The sequence below is a fragment of the Engraulis encrasicolus genome, chromosome 2, assembly GCF_034702125.1.
Source record: "Engraulis encrasicolus isolate BLACKSEA-1 chromosome 2, IST_EnEncr_1.0, whole genome shotgun sequence".
NCBI classification, from domain to species: Eukaryota; Metazoa; Chordata; class Actinopteri; order Clupeiformes; family Engraulidae; genus Engraulis; species Engraulis encrasicolus.
In genome coordinates, this window is record NC_085858.1 from 55,845,279 (window position 1) to 55,852,778 (window position 7,500).

The 7,500-nt window shown below is 50.3% G+C and overlaps 1 protein-coding gene across 1 annotated transcript in view; it reads left to right on the forward strand.

Annotated features, from left to right (window-relative positions):
• LOC134442167 (microtubule-associated serine/threonine-protein kinase 1-like) overlaps nucleotides 1–7,500 on the forward strand; it is a 106,360-nt gene that overhangs the window by 1,438 nt on the left and 97,422 nt on the right. The gene's annotated exons all lie outside the window — the stretch shown is intronic.

Genomic DNA, 7,500 nt, shown 5'->3' on the forward strand with positions numbered 1-7,500 from the left:
GCATCCTCCTCCCCAAAGAAGACACAGGTGTGGCGTTTGTTCTTGGTGCCTTGTGTTAACTGTGGGAACGGCTGTGGCCAGATTGTCAATAATAATGCAGTGAAACAGTATGTGTGAGCACTGGATTGTTCCTGGGGCTCAGGGGATGTAATGTCTCACCCGTTGGCAGAATAATAGCCTTGTAACCGTTGCACGTGTCCCAGGGGAGGGCTCCCCCATCTCATTCTCTCCTTACACACACATGCATGTACACACACACACACACAGACGCACGCACATAGCACACAGGCACAGGAACACACACACGACACGCATGACACACACTCTCACACAGACGTACAATAGTGCACACACACACACACACACACACACACACACACACACACACACACACACACACACACACACACACACACACACACACACACACACACACACACACACACACACACAGCCCCTCACCCTCTCTCTCTCTCTCTCGCTCTCTCTCTCTCTCCCCCCCTCTCTCCCTCTTTCTCACGCACACACGCACACACACACACACACACACACAAAGGAACGTGCATTACATGGGGCCTTAACACTGCCGATGTAGCCGATCCCCCGTGTCTGTTAGTGCCATATGGTGGAACACCCAGTCCCCTGGGAGCGGAGCGGAGCGGAGGTCAGGGGTCATTCCCATGATGCACTGCTTTAATTCTACCATCGAAGGGAAGAAGAATCAGGCCTGTCTTCCTCTTCCTCTTCCTCTGCTCATTTCTCCTCCTCACACACACACATGGACGCACGCACGTTCACACACACATGGACGCACGCACGTTCACACACACATGGACGCACGCACGTTCACACACACAAGGACGCACGCACGTTCACACACACATGGACGCACGCACATTCACACACACATGGACGCCCACACGTCCACACACACAAGGCGCACACGCATGCACGCCCGCGGACACATGCACACACACACACACGCATGCATGGACACACAGACACACACACACACACACACACACACACACACACACACACACACACACACACACACACACACGCACACACACTTGCTTAGTAGAAAGGACAATCGTAACAGGACAATAAATAAGTAAATGGTAGCCACATGTAAAAAAAAAAAAATGCCCACACAGTCACCTTCACACAGAGACACACAGGCAGGGAAGGACAATCCTGCCAGGAATTATACATACATGGAAGGACAGTTGGCTAGAAATTAAGAAGTAGAAAATGTCATCCAAGGCAGCTTCACAGACAAACCATGTGTGTTTTCAAAGGGCATCATTTTTTTCTATGAAAAGGACGATTCTAATATTAGAGCTTGCTTCCTAAGTCCGCCTTCACTCACATCCTTCTGAGCAAAAGGACACATCTAACCCAATAACACATGAAAAAGGAAACATGGCTAGAAATGTGAAAAGGCCACCCCAGTCCAGCCTGCTTCACGTACGTACATACATACAGTACGTACATACATGATACTGTACGCATTAGGGCTGCATGATATTAGAAAAATATGTGATACATGATAACATGACTGTATACCGTGATATCGATATTAGTCGCAATATTTTATATACAGTATACATATATTTCCCCTCTCAACTTGCCATTCTACACTTTATCATGTATAAAACATGTTTTATTTCCAACATTATTTTTATTAGGAAAAAACATGGCTAATATACAGCATCAACTTAAAATGTCAACCTTTTTAATACCTTTTTTAACCTTTTCACTAAATTTGCTGTTATTAAAATGTAAAAACTAGGTATCGTAATTTAACATACTTTTGCGATATGTGTATTGCAAGCCGTGATATCGTGGTAACGATACATTTTCGATATATTGTGCAGCCCTAGTACGTACTGTAGGCACATACACTGTCCCTGCGGTAGGGCTGCACAATTAATCGAAAAATAATCAAAATCGTGATAAAATAGTGAAATCGAACTCATGATCTTAATCGTGATTTAATCGTGGCAATAGTGACCTACTTCTGAGAGCGTCCTTGAAGCTAGATCATACTGACAGACTGGTGTTTCTGGCCAGAAATCTGTCCACTTAAGTTTCATGCTATTGCCTTTACATAATTATTACAATTTATTTTATTTTGCTCATCCCGTATGTAATTCATTCTTTGTTATATTTCATCTTGTTATAATTTTCAAAAAAAATCTGCAAAAATCAATAATCGTGATTAATAATCGTGATTATGATTTTGACCAAAATAATCGTGATTATGATTTTTTCCATAATCGTGCAGCCCTACCCTGCGCCTGCGGTGTGTTTCTTTAAGAAAAAAGGATCTGCGGGGACAAAGTGGCTATAAGTCATTCCCAGGATAGGCCCTCAGGATGACTAGGCATTTTTTATTTATTGCAGAAAGACTACTCGCTTTAAGGCAGATGCTGTCTGGGAGCCCCGGGAAGTCATTTATCCTCCGCTCCTGCCATCTTTGGCCACAGAAGTTGGGCCTGGCAAAGGGATTTGAGGAGCCTGGTGCTGGTGCTGTGAGGGCTGTGTGCTGTGCTGTGCTGTGTGGGGTGGGGTGGGGTTGTGTGGGATGGGCAGAGAGCCTGGCTACTCTTTCCTCCCCGCATTGGTCATTTTTCCCCCCAGACAGGCGGAAAAGCAGGCAAAGAGTCTGGCAGGCAGAGAGGCAGACAGACATACAGACAGACAGGGAGGCAGGCGGAGATGCAGACAGACAGGGAGACAGACAGGGAGGCAGGCGGAGAGGCAGGCGGAGAGGCAGGCAGAGAGGCAGACAGACAGGGAGGCAGGCGGAGAAACAGACAGACAGGGAGGCAGGCAGAGAGACAGACAGACAGGGAGGCAGGCAGGCAGGGAGGCAGGCAGGGAGAGAGGCAGACAGGGAGGCAGGCAGGGAGGTAGGCGGAGAGGCAGACAGACAGAGAGGCAGGCAGACTGGGAGGCAGGCAGGCAGAGAGGCAGACAGGGAGGCAGGCGGAGAGACAGACAGGGAGGCAGGCAGAGAGGCAGGCAGACAGAGAGGCAGGCAGGCAGAGAGGCAGGCAGAGAGGCAGACAGACAGGGAGGCAGGCGGAGAAACAGACAGACAGGGAGGCAGGCAGAGAGGCAGGCAGACAGGGAGGCAGGCAGAGAGGCAGACAGACAGGGAGGCAGAGAGGAGGCAGGCAGAGAGGCAGACAGACAGGGAGGCAGGCAGACAGACAGGGAGGGAGGCAGGCAGACAGGGAGGCAGGCAGAGAGGCAGGCAGGCAGAGAGGCAGGCAGAGAGGCAGGCAGAGAGGCAGACAGAGAGGCAGACAGGTAGGCAGGCAGGGAGGCCCGGGCTGAGGACATGACGTCTGCCATTTCTAGGTCCGGGGCGGCTGGGTGTACATACGTCTTAGCAGGGTGTGAGGATGCTGCTGGGTGTACATAGGTCTTAGCAGGGTGTGAGGATGCTGCTGGGTGTACATAGGTCTTAGCAGGGTGTGTGGATGCTGCTGGTGTCAGCACGCAGCACACTCTCTCTAGCACGACACTTGGAGTTCTTCCTCTCTGCCTCTGCCTCTCTCTCTCTCTATCTCTCTGTCTCTCTCCCTCTCTCTCTCTCTCTCTCTCTCTCTCTCTCTCTCTCTCTCTCTCTCTCTCTCTCTCTCTAGACCTCTCTCTCTCTTCACCCCCCCTCTCTCTCTACCTCTCTCTCTCTCTCTCTCTCTCTCTCTCCCCCCCTCTCTCTGTATCTCTCTCTCTCTCTGTATCTCTCTCCCCCTCTCTCTCTGTATCTCTCTCTCTCTCTCTCTCTCTGCCATCTCTTTGTCTTCTTCTCAGTATCTCCATATCAATCCCTCCATAGCTATCACTCCATCTCTACATCTCTCTATCTCTCTCTCTATCTCCCTCTCTCTCTCTCTGTGACCCCATCTTTGTTTTCTTTTCAGTCTCTACATAGCTATCACTTTCACTTCTCCTTCCTCTTTCTGTCTCTCCATCTGTCTTTCGCTGTTCTTTTCTCTTTCTTCTACCCTTCCCCCTTTCTCTATTTCTTTTCTCAACAGTTTTGATTATATTGTTTTGTTTAATCATCTCACCCCGTTCTTCTTCTTTCTTCTTTATTTTTTAAATATTCTGTGTTTTGCTTACAGCTTTCTGTATTTCCTTTGTCTCCTGTTCCCTCCTCTCTCTCTCTCTTTCCCTCACTCACTCTCTCTCTCTCTCTCTCTGGTGAACTCACTGCCTTTCCGTCTAATTACCTCAGAAAGAAAGGGGGGGAAGAGAGAGGGGCAGAGGGAGAGAGCGAGAGAGGAGATGATAGAGGAAGAGGGAGAGAGGTAGATGCTGTGATGCTGTTGCCAGGAAGTTGCCAAAAGGGATGCCAGGCTGAGTGCTCCCATGCTGAGTGCACAGCTTTCAACACAGATCTCCTCCCGGCCCAGACACACACACGCACGCACGCACTCACACACACACACACACACACACACACACACACACACACACACACACACACACACACACACACACACACACACACACACACACACACACACACACAGACACACACACACACACAGCTTTTCAGATGCTTAGAGGACTTACACCAAACGCTACCTCAATTAAGACGGGAAGATGTATCATGTTGTTTAATGCATCAGAGTGTGCTACTCGTGTCTGTAATAATGACTATTTGTTTTATCGCCTTCCTCACTTTTCATTATACTATTTATTGACACGGTTTGCATATGACTGTTTCTGTTTTTGTGGGATGGTAGACATTGTTATTAACAGGGTTATTTGGATAGCATCATTTTTTGAGGCATTGAGAACCTACAACCTCTAGCTTACTCTACACCAGTTGTATATCAGGACTGTTATCCATCGGTCCATAGCTTATGCACGTTCAGAAAAGATTTATACAAAACTTGCAAAATGATTATGGAAGGCTTATATGGCAAACACTATCAATGTTTACCTCATATACAAGTAAGGCATGCATACCCATTCCATATACTGCAATAGAATAAACATTGTAGCCTACAGTACATGGAAAGCAGTGCGCAATGTGTTTGATTACTTACTTATATGGCACATACTGCAAAAGTGGCCCATTACTTATAGAAAGATTTCATAAGATTTGTATAGCCATGTTAGTTTTGTCCTTTCCATGTTATCTTGTTTTCCTATGGGTAGCATTCTCCAATATTTCTTGCTGAACAGTCAGCCCTCAATCCAGTCACATTGCAGAGCAAAACGTGAGCGCCCGGGGAAGAATTCTGTTTACCCAGTCTCTCTCCCTCTCTCTCTCTTTCTCTGTCTCCCTCTCTTAGTCATATGCCAGAAGACTAACTCTTAGTGAAAGCCAGCACTGCTTATAGGCCCCATAACATAATGTGGGCCATCGCACCATCCCAAACGCCCTTATGAGGTGACCCAGTCACGCAGGCAGGCAGGCAGGCAGGCAGACAGGCAGGCAGGCAGACAGGCAGGCAGGCAGACAGGCAGGGAGGCAGGCAGGCAGGCAGGCAGGCAGGCAGACAGGCAGGGAGGCAGGCAGGCAGGCAGGCAGGCAGGCAGGCAGACAGGCAGGCAGACAGGCAGACAGGCAGAGAGGCAGGCAGGCAGACAGGCAGGCAGGCAGGCAGGCAGAGAGGCAGGCAGGCAGGCAGACAGGCAGGCAGGCAGGCAGGCAGGCAGGCAGGCAGGCAGAGAGGCAGGCAGGCAGGCAGACAGGCAGGGAGGCAGGCAGGCAGGCAGGCAGGCAGGCAGGCAGGCAGACAGGCAGACAGGCAGGCAGGCAGGCAGGCAGACAGGCAGGCAGGCAGGCAGAGAGGCAGGCAGGCAGGCAGGCAGGCAGGCAGACAGGCAGGCAGGCAGGCAGGCAGACAGGCAGGCAGGCAGGCAGACAGGCAGGCAGGCAGGCAGGCAGGCAGGCAGACAGGCAGGCAGGCAGGCAGGCAGGCAGGCAGACAGGCAGGCAGAGAGGCAGGCAGGCAGGCAGACAGGCAGGCAGGCAGACAGGCAGAGAGGCAGGCAGAGAGGCAGGCAGGCAGGCAGAGAGGCAGGCAGGCAGGCAGGCAGGCAGGCAGGCAGGCAGGCAGGCAGAGAGGCAGGCAGGCAGGCAGAGAGGCAGGCCGCTCAAGCGCTGACACTGAGGAAGAGGCGTCATGGCAGATCTGTGCCATCCCCACAGTACAGTAGGTGGGTGAGTCAGTCAGAGGGGGCAACATGACAAGATGGTCTCTGGAGCTAAGCCCACATGCCACAGAGATGGAGGGGTGGAGGGCTGGACTGGGATGAACAATTAGGATGGGCATTTCCAGCCAAGGTCGCTCCACCAGGCATTGAGATAGACAACAAAGGCTTTGGAAATACTTTAGTCATCTAACATGAGCTATTTCGACCCCAACAGCCAAAATGCGTCAACAATATTTGACTATGTTGAAGAGGCCTGCTGTGGGGACATGACGACAGATACCATTGAAGGGAGGGCCAGGCCAACATCATCGGTAGCTGACATCCTGGACCTGTAAGGGTTAAAGTCGACTCCACCCCTTCAGACAGGTGTTGTAGATAATGTGTCAAGCCTGTGTTTGTTAGTGAATCTGAGGAAGACCGAGAGGTCGAAACGTCATTGCCAATGAATGAATGAATAAAAAGAAGAAAAAATAACTTAAAGAAGAAAAAACCTAAAGGAGTGTGCGAACCTTTTTTTCCAAAAATACCAGGCCAACATCATCAACAGTCCTGGGCCCCGGGCAAATGCCCTGTATGCCATATGGCCAATACAGCCCTGGTGGAGGGATGGAGGGAATGGCGGAGGAGAAACCCTGGGCCCCTTAAAGCCTACACAGTAAATGTTGTGGTGTTAATTCAACACTTAAAGAGTTCATTTAAGTCCAAATGATGTCAAATCAACTCTCTAAGTGTTAAATGAACACTGCAGAATTTACTGTGTATTAAGGAGGTGTAGAGTGGGCTGGGGCTAAACAGGTTTAGCGGGTTAACTGGGATACCAGCTTCAGGTACCATAGCACATGGCTACTAAGTGTAGGGTTTCCGGGTTTACACTTTACACACACAGCAGGCAGGGAAGCCGTCCGTCCGACAGGGTTGGGACACCGTTGGACGCTTGCCCCTGGCCCTGGGAGAAAGGGGGGTGGGGGATTGGGTCCTCATTACATTGTACCCATGTTCTGGGTTTGGGGCCGTTTCAGATGACTTCTTCCTGGGCCCAGTCAAAGCTGTCAGCGGCCCTGCAACACAGTGCATGCGTGCAGTTACTCAAGTGCTGCTTTAGTGGACTACTCTGCTCTCATAGTGGTTTGAAACTCCACACCGGCAGCTGAAACCCGAGCAGCCATCACTCTCTGACAGAGGTGTAGAATGAACCCGTCTGACCTTCCCTTCCTTTCATTGCAGAGCAGAGAGCATGTGCGCTAGAGCCCAACAACTGAAACCAGCCATCTTGGAATTCTCTCTCTCGCTCTCTCTCTCTCTCTCTCT